Source organism: Pteropus vampyrus, unplaced genomic scaffold (assembly GCF_000151845.1).
Source record: "Pteropus vampyrus isolate Shadow unplaced genomic scaffold, Pvam_2.0 Scaffold33, whole genome shotgun sequence".
Classification (NCBI taxonomy): Eukaryota; Metazoa; Chordata; class Mammalia; order Chiroptera; family Pteropodidae; genus Pteropus; species Pteropus vampyrus.
This window is the reverse complement of record NW_011888814.1, coordinates 7,860,444-7,882,285: the sequence shown is the minus strand read 5'-3', so window position 1 is coordinate 7,882,285 and position 21,842 is coordinate 7,860,444. Positions and strand designations below refer to the sequence as shown.

Genomic DNA, 21,842 nt, shown 5'->3' with positions numbered 1-21,842 from the left:
CAGCATCACTACTCTTGAACTATGTGGCCATTATTCAGTAAAATATGATGACTTGAACACAAGCACTGAGATACCACAGCTGTGGGTCTGATAACCAAGATGGCTACTTGGTAATTGAGGGGCAAGTAGCATATATGGCATTGACACACTAGAAAAAAGGATGATTCACATCCGAAGCAGGATGGAGTGGGATGGATGGAATGGGACAGGATTTCATTATGCCACTCAGAACAGTACACAATTTAAAACTTATGAATTGTTTATTTCTAGAATTTTCCATTTAATATCTGAACCATGGTTGACTGTGGGTAACCAGAACCGTGGAAAGCGCAACTGCAAAAAAGGGGGTCAGAATTAAACACCTAACTCACTTCATAACTCTGGCTAATGGAGAGAAGAATGTTGAAAAATATGGGTCAAAGCGATTTAGAAAAGGACGGGGAAGAAGCATAACACCAAACAGCTCTATCAAATAGTTATGCTTACTAAATAGACAATTTTATTCTGCCCCCAGGATTTCTGCAATACTGTAATCTTATTGCCACCTCTTATATGATACTTTCATTTATTCAGCAATATCATGGTTATGGCTTTAGAAGACGAGGAAAACTGGTATTATATTCTATTATGCCAACTCCTCTCTGAGTACCACTGCGCCTCCAAGTAAGCAAAATATCTGAGGAAGTGAGGGAGATGAACCTTGGCTATATGTATGAGGTGTATATTAAACGTAAGTGGCGATAAAATAATGTCACTTTCAGATATCTAATATTTTCCCTGATCTCCAATCCTCAAAATAAGACCAAAAAAAAAAAAAAGTGAAGAAAAAAAATGTCTGATTCATAGACAAACTGCATGACTTTTCTGAATCTCTCCTGCACAACAGGATCTCTCAGGGAGGAGATACTCAAAGTGACACTTCCTCTATTAGACAAACAACTTCTTTCCCAGAAGGGGACAAATAGATCCTTCAAAAACAATTAAGATAGTCAGTTAAAAACTGGATCTAGCTTGAAGAAAGTAAATTGTCTAACAAATATGCACTTCCAATCCAGCCAAACTGGTCCACTCGTTGCTAAATATGCCACTTAGTTACAGTTCCAACTATTCGCAGGACATGTGAATTTGTATGATTCATCATCATGTAAAACTCAGCATTTCAAAAATAAAACTCACTTCCCTAGAATAAGCTTTTCTGAAACCTACCAAATCAGCTCATTCTCCTAACATCTCTTGTTAGGACCATCATACCCCCAGTCGCCCAGGCCTGGTGCCTCTCTCCTTCCCATATTAAATTAGTTGTTAAAACTGTGAACTCAAATCTCCAATGTTTCTCCCATGAATGTTTTCTAGTCTATCCTTTCTACTCCAGTTGTGGGTCCCACCACCTCTCACACAGACTCCTTACTTCAGCCTCCCTCCCCTGGTTTCCTTACAATGCCATCTGATCTCCAACAGTGCCAGTTTTACCCTTTTAAAGCATAGGTCTGACAAGTAATCCTCATTCTCACCTCCTCCACAATTACAGAAACCTTGTTAGAAATTTTCCAAGATGGAGACATTACATTATTGTATATGAGACGATGATGACGGAGGGTAAGGAGAGGAGAAGGGGGAGATGGAGGTGGGAAAGGGGGATGCAGAGGGAGGGAAAAGGAAGGAGGGGGCAGAGAGGGTTAGGAGAAGAAAAAGGGCTGGGGGGAGGGGAAGGAAGATGAATAATTTTTTAACACTATTCTAAACGCTTTATATTTATTAAACCGTTTAATGGTCACAAAATCCTGATGAGGTAGGAACTGTTATCATCCCTATTTTACAGATAAGAAATGTGAGGCACGGAAAGGTTACAAACCTTGTAAGTGACAGAGCTATAACAAGAAAGGCTATGCATAGACCTGGCATTTCAGCGATGAAAAGGATCTTGCTAATAATTCTATCCAACCTTTAAGCTGTAAACATCTAATGACAGAACCATTTCTTTGATTTTCACTCAAAAGATAATTTCAGATTTAATGAACATCTACTGAGTGTCTAGTACAGGACAGGCACATTCCTACACATTAACCTAATCCTTCTAACAATACACAGGTGGTAAGTATATGATATTTCTATATACACACAAAAAAGAGTAAACAGTTTCAGCCTTGCCACAAGTAATCCTGTTAGTAAGTGGCACAGTGACAAATTAGAAGCCAGATTTAAAAATCTAAATCAATTTTTCTTTTGACTAAACAGTGCCACAAATTATAGGGGAACAGAATATAAAAGGCAGTCTACAATGGAGCCCTCATATGCCTCTCTAACCCTATTCCATTAAATGCCTTTCAGTCTTCTGCTGTAGTCCAACCAGTCATCTCAGCTACCAATCAAGCCTTGCATTCTCTGTATCTTTATGCCTTTGGCTGCGCCTCGCATTTGGCACTTATCTTTTACTGCTGTATATTCCCATCTTCCTTTGTGTACATAGCTTGTCATCCCAACTAGATCATAATCCCTACTGGCCCAAAAAGAGCCAAACACTTAGTAGGCACTCAATAAATATTTATTGGCTAGCTCACTGATATCACTCCAAGTTCCCAGGGGGTTCTGTGGGTTGTTGGATGAAAACAAAGAAATAACTGACTGAGTCATAGAATTTTTGAGCAAAAAAAGTCCATAGAAATAAACTAATCCAATACCCTCCATATACAGATGACAAACCCAGAGAAAAACCCTAAAAATTTTTACGTGAGTTGTCTAAAGAAACAGAATGACACCTTTGCAAGGGGCATCAAAGATCCTTCTGATTCTCATCCTATTTCCCTTTATTTTACTACTGTCCTTTTAAGATTCTACAAAATAGGAACACATATATTCTGCACATGAATTATCCAAGATGCTATTAATACATTAAAAATTTATCAGCTCATTAAAAATAATCTATCCACATCTTATTATAAATCTGATCACTCTAATACTAATAATGCTAGCTAAAATATATATTAAACATTTAATTAGAATAATCTGCTTGCCTTCTGAGAATTCAGAACTTTCCGGCAGGGAGGGGGATGATTCAAAAACGTCTGATGACTTTTTTCTCTCTATAGTCTACCTCAGGATAGAAGTGTGCTCATTGTAGACATAAATATGTTCGCTTCATCCCTTATTTTCTCTGTTCTTTCCTTTAAGAAATAAACATTTTACAAAAGAGCAGTGTGAGGAACGTGGATGGGTGTGAGGTAAAAGCATCCTCAAACATCCCTTCCTCAGTAGCAGCAGAGGGAATGAACTGAAACCGTAGAGTCACTCGGGGACTCTTTCCCCTTCCATCATCCCCGATGCCTCAGTCAAGTCACTGACCTAGGGAAGGTCCTATGACAAAAGTTCACTGTAGTCATTCCATACTTTTGTGCATAATATGGACTTCACATACGTGTTTGAAAACCAAATATTCACATGTTACATAGTGGATGTAAGAGACAACTGCCACTCCCCTTTCTACACAGGGTAATATCCCATTTTTGGAGCCCATGCCATGGGGGATGAACATCATCAGCTGCTCACCCTTGCCCCGTCCCCGGCAGCCAGTGCACAGCCACATCGACATAGGCTCCGCCAATGAAATGCTGCTGCCTTGGGACTGATGCAGAGAAAGGAGGCAGTCAGAATTCATTTACAGAGGTATCTTGTCCTGGGGCAGCGCGTCATGTAGGGAGTGATGGTGTCCTAGCCAGGCTACGCCTAAGTTAAGATAGTTATTCTGCTTCCTGCTTCGTGGCCCTTTGGAGCGGCGCTGGTCTCCATCTATTTTCTGAGTCTGATACTCTGGCCTCAGGTTCTCTTGGGAACTCATAACTACCCAATCTGTCTTCCTCTTCTTTAGGACAGTCGGACTTGTGGCTCTCCAAAAACACCTTAACAGATTTACATTATAGGTTGCATTCTTAAGGGCTTTGAAAATAAAAAGTCCCTAAGCATGGGTGACATTGGTCACAGTTTCTCTAAACCAGGAAACCTGTGAGCCCATGTTTAGGGTGAGCGGTCGATGCCACTGCAAGGCTTCCAGAAATCTTCAGGCCCAGCAAAGGCCACACAGGGTGTCCTTTCTCCAAATTCCCACTGAATCACCCAAATGCCACCACTATCATGGGTCCTGGGCAGGTGGGAGGGCAGCGCTAATTCTTTTACTTTTGCTTGGGTACTTGAAGTAGCATTAGGGGGAATGACTCTGTCTTGCCCTGTCACCTCACTAATAGCTGAGGAAGGAGTTATAATGTGATCTCCTCCACAACACTTAATGCTCAATGAGGTTCCCAAATCAACCTGTAATCTTCAGTTCCAGCCACCCTGCTAAGAAAAAGAGGTGCAGGAGAAGATGAGCAGTGAAGTCATTTGAGGAATTTGCCACTGGGTGAAGAATAAAAGCCAGGTGAGGAATATCCATGAACATATTAAAGGGCGGAAAATATGAAAGGTAAATATCTTAAAGTCAAGAAAACATGTATGCATTTTTTTACAAAGATCCTACTGTATTCTGGTGTAGGGATCAATGACATAAGAATGAATAAACAAGGTAAGGGCGAAGTAGGTCTATCGTTAGTGAAAGAGATGTCCTCGTAGTTATTTCATTGCAATTTCTAAACAAAAATGATGCCACAACTACATTCATTTTCTTAATGGAAAAAAAGAAATCAGTGGCAGTAAAACTGCCTTACCAGTTACAATTTGATATTTTTAGGTACCAAAAACATATTCAATTTTAGTTTATTTTGTTTGCTTTTCAAAATACACACAAGAGGAAACCAACTTTGTTTAAAAAAAAAAGACAGTTTTTTTTTTTTTAAAAAAAGAGGGTCTAATATAAGACATGTCATATCGACACTTTAATAGGGAAAAAATCTTCATCTAAATTATAAAAAAACGAGTGAAAAGACAGAACAGTAAAACAGATGAATATGGTAAAACAAGAATGTTAAGAATAAATGTTGATCAATTCTCTTTCATCCAACAAAAGAGAGAAGTTACACACAGCATTTATGTTTATTCTTCAATAGTGAAAGCTACTTAATGTCTCCCACTTCCTCTAGCCCTTTGTGGCCATAGAGAGCAATTATGAGCTCATTTCATAAAGAACTCATGGCACAGAGCAGTCATTCAGGGCAGAGGATCTGGGTTTACCCCAGCTCTCTGGCTGTTTAAACTCTTGTAAAGGCACTAAGCTAAGCCTGTACCAGTTTCTGAATCTGTAAAATGAGGGGGTAGATCTAAATACAGGACAAAGTATGTCCCAGCTCAGATATATTCTAATCTAAGTTTTAAAATGAACTAGTACTTACTGATTGATAATCATGCATATGTGATATAGCTTCATCTTCCTATCCATATCTTTATATAGCACTAGATAATATGTTAGGCTATCTAGATTACATATCATTTCAATAAACATTAAACAAACCTTAGGGTTTATATACATTTCTGGCTGCGGTTTGTGGAGCACTGTGGCAGCGGGCACATTTCTTGTGGTCCTCCCATTAGGCTCTGTAAGGGGCCTATCCTCTCTGTACACATCACATGGTATAGTAAAGGGTGGGAGGCCAGGCTGCCGGACAAATTTTGAGAAAATATTTATTGTCTTCAACTCTTTAGTATCTACTATTTCTTTAAGAAATGAGGTATTGCGCAAATGCTCCGGGGTATAAAAAAAGAGGATGGAGGGATGAGCAAATGAAAAATATATAAGATATTTTCAACCAGGGGAATTAACATGCAAACTTTTAGATTTTTTTTTTTTTTTTTTTAAGGCAAGGCAACCCTTGGTTGACCTCACAGATTGCAAGGACCTTGTCAGCTTACAATCCCTTATTTTTTTAATTTATTTTTTCTGCCTACAGCATCTGGTCTTCCTAGGTGGTCTCCCATCCAAATACTTACCAGGCACGACCCTGCTTAGTTTCTGAGATCAGACAGGATCGGAACTGTTCAGGGTAGCATGGCCATAGACTTAGATTCTTCACTGGCTAATTCCTTCTACTATGGCTAAGTATTTTATTCAGTGAGAAGAAATTGACTTACCTCATTAGTCGTAATGTGTTTAAAGAACCGATTAAGAGTAGAATTGACATTTAACATGAATTTATTATATTTCTTAGACCTCTGTGGTTCACTAGCTTATACAGACTAGGAAGTTTACGTCTGTATGTTATCTTATCACTGAAAAAGTGAAAAAACAGGCTCACCTTCACATTTACATAGTTTGCCAAGTACTACTTTAGCCTATCAAGCTTATACTTAAGAAATATTAAGTAGCAGCAATATGTCAATAAAACTATTATGAGATGTTTCTTGAGTGGTACTTATGAGACTATAGAAAATTATTGCACAGTAAGTATTAACAAAAAAAGAGGTGGACTTCATTACCACAGACAGGAAAAATCAGAAAGACTTCATTCATTATAATCATAGTTTAGAGCCGAAAGGATCTCAACGTTCTACTCCAATTCCCTCATTTTACAAATGGCTAATCTCAGATTCAGAGACATTAAAACCTACTTAGTGACCGACCTGGTCTCAAGTTATAAAACAGACACCCTTCCACCATGACAGCCTGCCTCCAAGTTTCCACACACAGACTGGAAAAACCTGATACATGTAACAACTCAGACGGATCTCAAGGGCATTATGCTAAATGAAAACAGTCACCCTCAAAGGATCATACACTGTACAATGTATGTAATGTTCTTGAAGTGACAAAATTATAGAGCTAGAAAAGAGATTAGTGGTTGTTAAGGATGATGGGAGGGGAAAGGCACAAGAGAGATCTTTGTGATGACTGAATAGTTTTGTCTTCATTGTGGTTGGTAGTTACATGAATTCAGTTATGTGATAAAATGGCAGACACACACACACACAGACACACACATACACAGACAGACAGACAGACAGACAGACACCCACACACACACACACACACACACACACACTGTACCAATGTCAAGGTCCTGGTTTGGATATCGTACTATAATTATGTAAGATAGAACCATTGGGGGTCAAGGGTGAAGGGTACACAGAGTAAATCTCACTGTACTTACTACCCTTGCAACTTCTGTGAATCTATAATTACTTCAAAATAATTACTTTCAAAAAAGTTAAGAGAATTTGAATTTGAACTCACTAACGAGAAACGCACCTCAAAGACTCTAAACTCCATTCTCAATCAAAATAATTCTTAGCCAAAATAATCCCTTGAAGATTAAAGTCAACAGATGTTGTCATCGCTCTTCTCAAAATTCTACAATGACTTCTGTCTCATTCAAAGGAAAAGCCATATACTTGTAATGGTTCACAAGAACCTGTATGGTCTGCTGGGCCCCTTCCCCACCTTGCTGACCTCATCCTTCACCAACCCCACTTTCCTCTCCCTCAGCTCCAGCCACAACGCATTATTTCTATCCAGGCACACTTGCACGCCTAGGCCTTTGTCACTGATGTTCCCTTTGTCTCCTACCACTTGCTCCTTCACCTCATTCAGTCTTTGCTCCTTGTCACTGAGGCCTCCCTGACTATCCTACTGAAAATTCCCCTTCTCTCAACCCTGGAATACCTCATCTGTCCTTCCTCACCTTTATTTTCTCTATAGCACTTTGACCATCTACATATTTTCTTTGTTTCTTTATCGGTTTGCCAACACTACAATGTAAGCCACGCACACACGCACGCACGCACGCACGCACGCAGGCTCTCTCTCTCTCGCTCTCTCTCGCGCGCGCGCGCGCTCGCGCGCTCTCTCTCTCTCTCTCTCTCTCTCTCTCTCTCTCTAATTCTCTCTACAATATTAAAGGCTTTATCCCCAGTGTCAAAATCAGTGTGCCTGGAACATCATGCACTCAATAAAAAATTTGACCCCCCCCCCAAAAAAAGTGTAGAAAAGTAAAATGAACATGTTATGCTCATGTAGCCTAAGGAAAAGGTACAATTTGGGGAGTACACATAAATGAAGCTGAGTTTCATTTAGATTTGCAATCATGAGACCTTGCTTTCGATTCTGACTTTAATTAGATGAAACCTGAAAAAAGACACATTTACCTTTTAAGTCCTATTATTCTGTTTATCCTGTCTAGGGAACTAAACTGAAGACCTCTAGAGTCCCAGTCAAAGCTAAAGTTCTAAATGATTCCACATGTGGCACAGTGCACCTGCATTTCTGGTCTACCTCAGGTAAGTCTAGAAAAGAGATAACTCATGAGAAGCCACAGAAGGTATTTCTGCATTTGTTAACTCAAAGACCCTCTACGTGGCAAAAATTGTCTTATGCACTGGGAATTAAAGAGAGAGAGAGATTTGTGACCTAGTGTTGTAAGTGCTGTGAACTTTACAAGTAAGTAAGCACAGGGTGCTGAGGAAGCACATACACAGATGTCCAATTAGGATTCTGTTTTGGCAGGGTACCCAAGGTAAAGCCTCCCTAAGATGTGAAGTGCTCAAGGATGAGTAGGAGCTAAGTAGATAGCCAGGGAAAATGTATGCTCCAGGAAGAGAGAGCAGACTGACTTCAAGAATAGTGAGGTTGTTTTTCACAGAAATGATGGATGAGAGCCAGGGAATGTTAAATATAAACATGGAGAGGTAGGCAAGAGCCAGATCATGAGTTTGTATTAATCCTAAAGGCTGGAGGATGATTAATGAAGACTTTTAAGCAGGGGAATAACAATCAGATTTGTGTTTCAGAAAGTGAATTACAGCAATAGTGTGAAAAATGGATCAGAAGAGATTAAGACTAGAAATAGGAAGGTCAGCGGGGAGAGTGACAGCATAAACCAGGCAGTGAGGAGAGGAAGGTTGGAAGGAACCTGAGATATACCAGTAGATAATCAAGAATGTAGACTGAGAGAGGAGGAGATAAAGATGACATTTCAATTTGTGGAATAAAAGACTAAGTAAATGGTGGCACCATCAATCAAAATGGGGTCATTAGAGGAAAAGAACAGCTTTTAAAAGGAAGACTACGAGCTCAGTTTTAGGCATACTGAGTTTTGGTATCTAAGAAGTGATGTACAGTCAGGAGTTGGATATATGGGTGGGAGCCTGGTAGGAAGAACTGGGCTACATTTGGGAATCAGCAGCATCTACGTGAAAACTACGGCAATGAGGTGAATGAGATCATCCATGTGGATTGAGCAGAGGTAAGAGGAAGGACCAGGAGAGAAGCCTAAGAAACACAAATATTTAAGGAGCACTCAAAAACTGAATGAGGAGAAATCATTGGAATTGTAAAAGGAAATCCAGTCAAGTATAGTATAATAAAAAGAAAGGGGGAAATTTTTTTTCAGAAAAGATTGCGATGTGTTTTAAATACTGCAAAAAAAAAATCAAATCCAATTAAGGACTGAGGAGTGCCCCGGGGGAAGCAGTGGCCTTCTAGGTACGTGGGGTTTCAATGATGTGGAGGGCTCAAAGCCAGACGGGAAGGAAGGAACAGCAAATGGAGACAATTAAAATTTCTTTTAACTCTTTTAATTAACTTGGTTACGAAGAGAAGGCAACGGGGAAAGTACATATAATAAGAGAGAAGACTGAAGGATCATTTAAAAAATTAGTTAAAAGGGGATAACTGATGACACAAAATCCCCAGGAGACCAAAAGAAAGAAAATTCAGAGCATATATGTAGAAAAATTAGTTTAGAAAGAAAGAAGGTGAAATCTTCCACAGAGGTGTGAAGGCAGGAGATAAGAAAGCAAGCAGGAAGAGGACAAGTTCAGGGCTGAGAGAACAGGAAGTTAAAGGCGTTTTCCTGATAAGCTCATATTTTCTCCATAAAATAGGAGGCGAGACTGTCTGCTGAGAGTGAAGGGAGAGAGGATAGAGTAGGGGGCTTGACAGAAGACAGTCGAGAAAATCTAAAATAGCTGTTGTGGTGGTGGAGTAACGGCATGAAAACGGCACTGATGGAAGATGCATCCTGCAGCATTATGCAGGGAGAAATGGAGATGGGAAAGCCTGCAGTTCCACGAGGCACATCTAGAAAGCTACTGAATTAATTTAGATCTGAATTGTTGCGTGCCTGGAGTACAGTGACTGCAAAAATAATAGAAAAGAATTGATAAGGGAATTCTATAACAAATAAAACAGCTAACCCACCACAACTCCCCAACTAAATTGTTTTCTCCCAAGACCCCAAGAGTCACCAAGGCAGGATCAAACACCCTCCATCATTCCAGCTCCCAGTGGGAACGAAAGCTATGGAGAGCTAGCTCCCGACTTCCTAGTCTAAAATGTTTGTACTGCTTCTTGAACAACATTACTGACCGCTTAAAACTGAATGGCCGTGCGTATTTAAAGCACAGCTGGAACCATCTATACCCTGTATGTACAGTGATCAATTCTGATACCTGCCCAGTCAACCTGGACAATTCCTCAAAATGACCCTAGTCTAGCTAGACCCTTGGTTTCTAAGTTCACTATGTCACAGACTGGTATGAAAAGAAAACAGAATCAGTTGAGAGAAGACTACTTTAGTGAGTACTACGAAAGCTGGGTCCATCCCACTGCCTGGGGTGCTTTTTAATAAGCTACATAGGTAATTCTGGGGCGACCTAAGTTTGAAAGCTGGTTTTAAAATCAGTATTAGTGTTAAGCATGCTGGCTTTGAAATGAGAGTAGGAAATGAAAAGCAGGTATATGGTAAGTTGGGAGTAGGGATAAGCAAAGAGAAATAAAAAGTTGACAATCAGCATACAGAGACTAGGAGAAGCCACAAATTAGCAAAATACCAAAGGGAAATCATTTATGGATAAAAACAGAGCAGGATCAGATTGATCCCTAGAGAGTATAAAGCTGACAAACTTAATCATATCTTTTTTAAAAATATATATCAAAGGCAAGGTATGGTGCTAAGAAAGAGCACATCCACTTTCCTACTCCTCATTTTATCTCTGAAGTTCCTTTCTAAAGACTGACAATCAACAATATTTTTGGTATCTGCAAGGCATCTTTTCTGTGAAGAAATATACGGTATACTAATGCCTTGAGCCGTAATTACTTAACCTACATCCAATCTTTACCTTCCAAAATACACCAGATGGAGAGAAACCACCTCAAATTCTTTATAGACAGGAGCGAAGAGGTCTGGTAAGTTAGAGCCATGGCCAAAAACATGTAAAATATAGAAAAGTTCAAGAAATCCAGCACGTGTGCAGACGTCCTCAGAGGACACGCTAGTGAAATCACTGGAAGTGCTGCTCTCTCAGTGAAATTCCTGCCTGACTGCTGATCTGGGTGCACGCTAATTCCCCCTGTGGTGAGTGTGCTGTTGAGATGCAAAACTCTCCCCCATCTGTTACCGAAAATTAGCATAATGACAGATTATCTAATCCCTTACGATTAACGGATACAGATGACACTCTTGTAACACTGGTTGGGTCATATCCTCATTCATTTGGTGTATCTCCCACTCCATAATAAAAATTGGTCTTCACACCCTGCTAGTGATGGATCTGTTCCAGAATTTACCCCTGACCTTGCCGAAGAGTTCAGGAGCTCTCCCATGAGAAGCTTTCCTAACTCATTTTATTCAGGAGTTGGAATGCAGCTGTTGTCATTCCAGATGCATCTGAAAAGGGGCAGGCTGAACATAAAGAAAAACTGTCTCTAGGAGGCCAGCAAAATACTGTGCAGGGCAGTGTCTTCTTAAGCTAGATCAGGTTGAAAATTTCAACACGGTAAGACAAAAAAATGGTTATGTCAGTGCTGATCTGGTGAGAATGACAAAAGGGAGAAAGGCAAAAGAAAGAAATCAGAAAATTAAATGGGCAACAAGTAATAAAATTCTAACAGGAAAGACTGCTGTTTTACAATACTAGATAGCAACATATAGGCAGCATTAAACAGTAAATGAGAATCAGACACCTAAAAAACAAGAACATGCTCACAGGATCAAATAACCTGAAGAGCACAATCAATAAGCAGACGGATGGCTGCCTGTGGCAACACACAAAAGAAGTGAATTGTTCTATCACCAGTGACCAGTATAGAGACAGTTCAATTAGAAGGAAGTGAAAGGCCATCAAGATTGTATTGAAAACAATTTCCAAAGTCAGCCACCTTTTGAGATAGTTTTCTCTTGTCCGTCCATCTTAAAATATTTAGATGCAGCTCTTTTGAAATCTATGTATTGATTTGAAATCTTGCCATCACAAATACTTTTCCTAAGTCACAAGGATTCACTTTCATAGCATTTAGATGCTTGGTTTTATCATTTATTATGTAAGTATTTATTCATATCTCCATAGCATAAGTCTCTAGAACAACGGTTCGCAAAGGCAAAGTTGAATACAGACCATATGGCTTCCAAAGCTGAAATATTTACTGTTTGGTCCTTTACAGAATAAGTTTGCAGGTCCTGCCTCAGGGCACTGCTCTTTTAAGTGGGCTTTAGAAGGTCAGTTCTTATGACACCCAGGATTTGAAGTCAGGGGGTCATACTCACTGGTATAACTACTACATTTGTTTTAAAAAATTGGTTGCTTTTTAATGATTCTGCCACATGACCTTTATATTGCATCGACCGAGGTGGGATCAGGCTAATTGATGTGTTCACAATAAACTAACTGTGGAAGCCCTTGTAATACAACAGCCTCTATGGAGACTCAAAGCAAGAGACTTCCTTTCTCCTGAGCAGTGATCTTTTGAGGGGGAGGGAATAGAGTGCTGGGCGAATCTGGCATTTATTTCAGGGCATTAACACTCTGGCCATATGACTCTACAAGTAAATAAGTTGGCCCCTCTCTTGGAAGGAACATTCACGATGCTTCCATTAAGAGAAAAGAAAGCAACCAATGCTGTCACCTCTGCTTTCAACAGCAGCAGGAGGCCCAGGGAGAAGCTGCGAGGAACACTGGACTTGCTGTGCAATGAATGTTACCTCATGACGCCGTGACAAAGAATCAAATGACTATACTTAGATTATGCCTGGCACGTAGAAAGCATTATATGTGTTGATGATCACTCTTCTTGTTGGTTTCTATTATCATTAACACTGGCCTTGCTGTGTCACTCCTCCTGGACTCAAATCACCTTGTTTACAAAACAAGGGAGGTGGATAGTCTTGAACGTGTCTTCTTACTATAAAATTCTATGACTTTATTAGACGAAAAAAATGTACAGACATTAAAACACATGTTCTCAAAGAAATCATCTTTCAGAAAATAGCTGAAAAGGTGAGCCTGACTTTACGAGTCCAGAGATCTGGCCGGTGGACGAAGGTGTCAGAGTAGATTCCCACTTCATACCCAGCTCTGCTGGGAAGAGGTCACCCTGCGCTGATGAAGACATCGTGTTCACCTCCTCAGCAGCGGTGCACGGCCAGGGAGAGCTCCCGTCCACCGCAGTGCTCTCAATCATGCATGCTGCTGCAGATGCAAGATTCACGGCTCCAGCAGCCATCCCGTGTTATCCAATATGCATGAAATCAAAGTTTTCATCATTTCCAATGGTCAAAGGCCAGTGAGTGTTAAATCCCAGAATACCAGGATTAATGAAGGAGTCATTAAAAACCAGCATTAAATCACTTCTGCAGCCAATGCTGAGAGTGATGTCTGCAAATACATTACAAGGCTGATTAGAAAGAAACAAGTTCCAAGTTAGAAATGAATTACCTGACTTAAAAAAAGACTGGTTAAATGGCTATCAGCAATTTTATTATTACAGGGGAAAAAGAGTGGGAAACATATAAATTATGTTATGAATGGGAAATTATCATTCTAAAATCACAGGAAACAGAACTCACGGTGAAGAACTTTGTAAAGACAAAATAAGAGAAAGAAGGGAGTCTTGATATCATGGCCAGATTTTACTTATTTTTTGTTTGTTTAAAAAAATGGTGGTGGTGTGGGGGTGGGTGGGTGCGTGTTAACACTTTATGCCCAGGAAACGATTTTAATCTAGGAAAATTTCAGAAGAATCGCAGTCTGATTACAGTCTCACTAGCCCTGCCAGGCTCCAGGAAAAGGGAACTCATGCTTCAGCTTATGTTTTTTGGAGCTGCCATAAATAAAGAAGTACACTTTCCAGAAAAAGACTACTCAGCTATTAAAATGAAAGGTAAACTGTAGAGAGGCCTGGATCAGGGGGAGGAAGGGAGATGTGTGCTAGCCCTAATGAACTATCTTCTAACACACAATGAGTAATGTCTTACTGCTGAACATAATCTATCAGTGTGCAAAACAAAAGCCTTCAACAAATGCTCTCAAGATAAAGTACGAAGGAAACTGGCACAAATGGGCAAGGCTGTATAACCTATCGACACACTCCAATTTTCCTGAGTTCCTCAATGGGAAAAACACAGCCCCCTGAGACTTCTACTTACTTTTAAGATTCTATTCTAGGACAATGCACTAAACAAATGCCACCAAGTAGATGCTCAGGTAGAGAGAATCCCTTAACAGGCACTGGTCCTCAGCCACACCCTCTCAATGCAGGACAAGGTATGGAAAACGGTTCCAGTTCCAACGACCTGAGCCAAAACAGGAATACTTCTTGTTCTTGATTCTCCCCACTCTGTCAACCCACTGTTAGAACAAGATTGGCATCTCTCCCTGAAAACAAGTCCTGAAGCGTTCTCTAAGAGCAGGTGATGTAACTCAAATTCTTATGTTATAATCAAGAGTGACATTCAGAATATTTAACATTACGGTATTGGCTAGTTTGTTCAACTTGGGTATTCTAACTGAATATAAGCCCTGATGATACATAGAAAGATGTGAAAGAAAACAGCCAGGGTCATAAATAGTGTTATATCTAGAAGGGCATCAACATAAAACAGCAAGCAAATCACTTGAGGATATTAGTTTAGATTAAAGGCGGTCAAATAATTATGCTTCAGTCGTCGAAACACACGTTATTAATTTCAGATGCATCAGTCTACATGCAAAAAGAGAACACAATAAACTCTAGGGCTTCTTAGATATTTAACTATTGGCTTGAGTCTTTAATACACCCACAACTGGCATTTACTGAGTCTAACAAATGGATAAATTATACTTGAATTTCTTTGGCCCTCCCCCGCCAAATATTTAAAAGATATAGTGTTGGTTAGTTACCAACAACAACCCCAGCAACGAAAGACATTAATACCTTTTACTAAGAGTTCCTTTTAAGGAGAAAATTTTAAAACCACCATAATACAACTGTTGCCAACCAGACAAAATCTATGAATCTGATCATTACAGATAGAGGTAAGAGGAATATCAGAGGTCTAAATCCAAAGCTCTCTCGAATGTCGTAGATTGTTCCCTCAGGTAAACAACTGAACTCAAGGTCATGTCAGTGGCTAATGACAATGAGGTCACTGAGTCAACTGGTAGTGATCGCTACTGTTTGGGTAAAATCTGGTTTTGTGAATTCAGACTTCCAAGTAAACTTAATGTTTATGATCAAGAGTCTGGGGAGGGAGAGCTACACAAAAGGAAAAATCCATGGCTAGACTTTAAAGCCAATGGGAAACTTTGGGTTTTGCTGCTACTACTTCTTTCACCCCAAATCAGATGCCCAGTAAAAGCTCCCTCTGATAAGACCTGAGAACAAGTCGAAAGAAACTTTAGATTACTAAGAAGAGATACATTAAGGAAACATAATATTAGCAGTACTGTTTATGCCACTTTCTCCTCCAAAAAAGGTCAGATATGGGCCTTAGGAAAAGAGGGTAAATGACTTGTCGAGGTCACGCTACCAGCTGGAGGCTGAGCTAGAAATAAACATTACTCCCTTAGCCCCTACGCTGTTCTGCCATTCTGTACTTTTTCTCAGCAGAGTTGGTATGGGAGAAATTAGTGGAAGTACAGGCTGTATTTAGGGACCAAAAGTGATCTGAGAACAAATATATCTATAAAGTTATTTTTATTCCTCCTATCACCTATATCTCTACTTATCCGAGACTAGAGGAGAACGCTGGTTTTGGAAACTCTGGTTTCCTCTGGACTTCCTTCCATAGTGCTTATTAATACTGACTGCACGTCAGTATCAACAGCCAAAACACCAGTGCCAGGCCAACGATGCTAGAGCATCTAGGGGTGCAGATGAGTATTTTTAAAACAAACATCAGTACCTACAATTTAAAAACGGGGCAACATTCTTTGTTTTTAAAAGCCCTAGGTAGGTCTAAAACATCTTTTTGTGAAAAACTGCCCACACAGAAGAGTTCAACTAGTATGTTCTCCTTTTTCAGAATTCAAAGGCCTAAGAATGACCTAATGCAACTTAAGGCCCCCAGAATCATAAATGTGTCAAAGAACTTGGCATTCCCTCAAAGACCAAGAACCTAAGAATTATGGATAGAGAATGAACCAAACTTTGGAATCAGTTCAGGATCAGCAAATTTATACCTTTTGGTTCTATTGAGGTCACAGGAAGAGAAGTAATTGGTTGTGGGAACAACCAAAGAGAAGATACCTCATCTTTGTCTCTTCAGAACAGAATTGCCAATTGCCATGCTGCATTTTCTAGGTAGCTGTGATGACAAGAGCCCCCTCCAAAATGTAGGCATTAGTTTGGGAGGGGGGAGTTCTCCGCCTCTCAGAGGAATAAGGGACAAACAAGCAAACTCGTGGCCATTATGACAAAACCAGGCCTACGTATCCAGTTTATTATTAGCCTGACATTAAACACCACTTAAAAACAAAACAAAACCACCCGCCCACACAAACACACACCCCAAGACAGAAAATTATATAATGGCATCTGGAATGATCTGCTCTGACAGTAAAAGTAGAACCAGCCGAATCAAAGAGTAAAGACCAAAATGGGGATGGGGTAGCCCCGGAGAGTCATTTTCACATCCTCGATAGTTCATGCAAATGCTGATATAAATATACATAACGCCTGGTTTAGAGGAAGATAGTCAAAATACTCTAGATTCTGGAAGGCTATCATTCTGCTCTGAGATATTCTAGGCCAATGTAAGAATAACTCCATGTTCTTCTAGATAAGTTAGAAGAAAATTGTTTTGGCACAGGTTGCTTCTTAGGGTGGAAGCTCATAAGTTTTCTCATATGGGTCAAAAAGGAAAAAGGGCCCAGTAAGAAGAATTCCATTACCTGTTCCATTATGGTTTATGGACCACGACCCAGCCAGCTGGCACCATAGCAACATAGCGTGTTGTTTTTGTTCCCCAGAATCCATTAGCAAATGGCCCAAGCCCAATGTCAGTGTAGCCAAGGTCCAGAATGTGGCAGCTGCTTTAAACTTTCACTGTGTAAACAAAGTACAGAACTTCTGCAGGTAAAAATTCCAGAGATAAGTCTCCACTTAGGAAAACTAAGTTGAAACAAAAATGTTTCTGGTGGTCAACATTTTTTCCTAAGAACCAGAAGTCATATTTTCCACTCAATGATTCTTAGCTCTACCATATGCAACGAATGAGCCCAGCAAAAAGGCCAATGGGTTTTGAAATTTCTTATTCTCCCCTACTCTTTGGGGAGGGGAGGGTTATTTTGGTTCCTGGCTTTGAAATACAGTAAGTCACTACAAAGTCTTTGTGTCAATTCTCGCTCAATGGTCTAATCTCTCCATAGCCACAGGCTTGTATTAAGTGACACAGGAAGGAACACAATTTCAGAGGGACATTTCTGAGAAAGTGGAGACAAGAATAAATGCTTTGCATAGTTGCGTCTTAGTTTTAAAAAGGGGGAAAAAAGTGATTCTGCAGTCAACGTCAAGATAATTTTTGGGGAGGAAAGAAGAGGGATGATGTAAGAACTGTAATATAATTGCCCTTGCTACGGAACTGATATATGATGGTTTATAAATCACAATTTTAACACAATAGAAGCTCAAATTAAGGCAAGCCTGCTGAATCACTGCTGATACGGAAGCAGATGTGTCAGAAAGCCACAAGGCTCAATGTAAAACCCACCCTAGAGACCTGATGGAAGGCAGTCTCAACGTTCCTTCACCTGCCACTTGGCTCTCTCTATTAAAGACCTCTGCGCTCTTCCATACACATGGATCTCCAAGGCCCAAATACTTACTAAATCCCTCCTAGTTCCGCTTTATGTAAACGCATTTTTACTGATGGCACAAAAATTCTCAAAGGCATCACAGCAGAAAGGGTCATTCTAGGAGTTCCACAGTGTATGACTTTCAGTAAAACTTCTAAATTGGGGGTATAGAAGAGCACGCCCTGAAACACTTAGTAGCCCTCTGCCTTGTCACCATTTCAGATATGGAAGCAGAAAGTCGACTGGTAGAGACCACTAGCTAGAGCAAGTATACCCATGTAGATAGCCGGCTATATACCTCTTGGTTTGAAAGATATCATGCAAAAAAAATTGCTTTTATTAAGGGATAAACCGTGTGCCTATTCAATGGTAAATGTGTGTTAAACTTCTTGAAACATTAAAAATTACTCATGAACACCTATTACTTTTACCTTTATTCAAGTACTTATCAATCATTCCTGTGTTAACACAGTAAACATTCAATAGTTAGTGAGAAAATATATGTAATTTAGCCCTTATGACAATTTAAAAAGTGAGAAAAGAGATAAATCCAAACCAAACCTGCTGTGGAACAATAAAAATGAACTACTACCACAAAAGCTAAGCCATAATCCAGTGGGGCATTTGCTTTGTTTTCAGTTAACCTTTAGGTATTTCCTATATCTTATTTAAGCTAATACTTAGAACATCCCGTGAGGTTGCAGTATTACCAGAGGATGGCCCGGGGGTAGGGTAAAGAGTAAGAAGAGATAGGAAAATAAAATCATTCAGGCAAAATTCTTTAAAAAGGAAAAAAGTCTGAGCAGAAAGAAAAGGCCAGAGCTGTTGGGAAGAGACAAAGAGAAAAAGGACAGAAAAGGACACTAGATCTGACACTGGGTCAGTGGCGACCAGTTCAGTGCAGAGGCTTAGGGCTGATTTAAGCACTTCATTACATTTTAGTAACCATGCTACACATTTAAAATGCACATTTAACCTTTACAACAAGTGGGGTTATTATCTCTTACACAAGAAAAACCAAGATCCAAGATTGCACAGCTGTCTAGGAGTAGAGTTGAGGTTTGTTTGTTTGTTTGTTTTTAACTCAGGTCTGCTTACCTGCCTACTTAAAAAAAAATGTCCACAGAATCTTAAAATCCAACAATAACATGCCTCAGACTTCATCTAGACACTATACCAAGTGGTCAAAATTTTCCCATTCCTAAATTCTTAAAAAATAACCTGCACGCAAAAGGAATACACCAAACAACAGCTACTGTATTAGCATAATTAAATAATGGGCAATTTTAAAAGTGTTACTACAATTTTTATTACTTTTTTAAACAATCACTTAGTATGAATTGGAGCAAATCCCTGTCAAGGGTCATCATGACTGGGAAATTAAAAAATTATAAAAATTCCAACCCTATTTTCCTCACTACTTTGTTCTGTGCTAGTCACAGTAACTATGAAGATAACGGGGCTGAGAAATGGCATATAAAAAGACACAGAATTTTGGCTCATTGGGAAATAAGCAAAACGTCAAATGCACCCTTCTCCTTATCACGTTGCTTGCCCTATGCAAAGGGATAAGAAAGAATGCTTGGGGGAGGTCAGAATGGCAGACTGAGAACTCATGTCCATTTGACATTCTTCACAAGGTCCCACAGCAATGACAGAAAAGACAGATGTGGACACAAAGGAAGCCCTAATGGTGTTAGAAAACAAGAAAGTATGTTAACAGCATATCAGAAAGTTTACATAAATCCTGAAAGACAGAAAGCAGATGGAATGAGATTGGTAGAGAACTGGGGGCGCCTCAAGGGCCTTTATCGACAAATACAAAGTACTCCAGTGAGCAGGCTTTGGCGATACCATCTGAGCACTCAACCAGAACAGTTCTCAGAAGAGCTGGGCTAGCCAGCCTCTTTCCCATCCTTATGATGCCCACAGAGCTGCTAAGAGCAAGGGGTTTGACCCTTGGCAAAAACCCAAGAAATATTCTACCAGCAAGTACAGACATTTCTTCTATCACATACTTGGTATGTGTGTTGCTAAGCAGTTCACATTCTACAAAACCACCCCAAACCCCGCAAAAAACAGGGCTAGAGAGAAGAGCCGGGTTATGGGTGGACCACTCAAACTCTATGGAACTTTCTAGCCTAAGCAGCAGCTAAAAAACAATAGGGGCACAGTTAAATCTTTACTGGCAGAGTAGCCTTTAACCCTGGGGCTCTCACGTGTCCGTCTCATCCTACAGGTGGTACTAAAGGCTTTGTTTCCAACAGAGACCATTTTAATCAAACCATAAGTTCTGATCCAGCGTGTAGACTTTCTTCATTAACACACTATTTTAATACCGAGTCGTGTCTTCACAGCTTCTCTAACTGCATTGCAGGTTGCTACTGAGCTTAACATAACAGAAAGCAGGACAGTTCTTGAAGCCACTTAAAGTAGTCAGGACTTAAAGGAGGTTATTGCTATAGATTTCTCAACATTTTCAGACTTTTCTTTTTGAAGTCTTTATATATGGCTAAAGCTCTCACTTTAAATGTCAGAAAGCTCATTCCTTGTGTCATTTCTTTACTGTACGTGGGAATGTTGCTTATAAAACAACGTGATTTCAACTTTATACCAATATGATTGTCCAAATTACCAATGTCATATGAGATAATTCACATCAAAGAAACATGTTTTATAGCAGAACAGAGGGTAGGTGATTTAGCTGGGGAAGGACCTTAGCTGGCATTTGTGGCCTGAAAGAAAAGCAGAGGCTTAGCATCTGAGACAGAATTGACTGAGCACAGACCTCACCCCTCTCCCATGCCACCCCATGGAAATACACCAAGGATTTCTACCAGCCAAGGAAAGCGTCCTTTGCCTTGACGATCTTAGTCACTTCTAAACTTTGCGGGCTTCCTCTATTTTCTAGGTCCAGACACTTTCAGGAACCATACAAGGATGGCTGTCTCTGATACTTCCTGCTCACCAATTCCTTTTCATGATAGAGATATCTTGGGGAAGCAGAAACATACAAATACAGAGGAACAACCATGTCAACTCCAACCTGGCCCTTCCTTTATAAATAGAGTTCGAGGTCCATGAAATACTTAAAAACTTTTGACTGAAAAGAAACAGAATAAACAAAGAACAATTAGTCAGGGGGAAACAGATAATTCAATGGAAAAGAGTTTTTTTTTTTTTTTTTAAATAACATTCTCAGAGCTATCAGGGAAAAAAATATTGTATTCATAGACTAAGAACAGTATTCTATTAGAATAGAACACTTAAAGAACAAAGACTTTCTTTTTCTTAGAACAAAGAATTTCAATATGAATGCTGAAATAAAAAACAAAATAAGTGGGCTAGAGTAATAGACCAATCTCTCTGTCAACTTCATAGGGGCACAAATCATTTTAGTTTAGAACTACCAATAGATTCCTGATGCCTAACACAGTGCTTAGCACATACCAGATGTTCTATAAATACTTCATAAATGAACTAACATAAGCAAATGAATGAGTGAGAAGAATAAATAAGAGACTGAGAATGAATGAAAATGAGTTAATATGCATGGCTGGCTGGCTGGCTGGCTAAGCAAGCAGGAATATAATGTTGAAGACATCTCCTTGAATGTACAAGAAAAATGCAAAGGAGCTCTCAAAAAAATGGATGGAAGAAAAGTTAGAGATATGAAGCCTAAGATACAATATACCGATAAAAATTTCCAGAGTCAGAAGCAAAAGAGAAATTCAAGAAGTTACAACAAAAAAAGTCTTGAGTTGAAAACATGAGTTCAGATTAAAAAGTCAAATGAGTATGCAAAAAAAGACACTTAGAAATATTTTAATAAAATCTTCATAAAACTGAAAATTTTCAAAGCCAGAAAAGTTTTC

General features: G+C 39.6%; 1 protein-coding gene and 1 pseudogene across 2 annotated transcripts in view; both read right to left on the bottom strand.

The window, feature by feature from the left end:
* SND1 (staphylococcal nuclease and tudor domain containing 1) overlaps positions 1 to 21,842 on the bottom strand; it is a 417,018-nt gene that overhangs the window by 214,307 nt on the left and 180,869 nt on the right. The gene's annotated exons all lie outside the window — the stretch shown is intronic.
* On the bottom strand, positions 5,862 to 5,980 carry LOC111737985 (annotated as a pseudogene).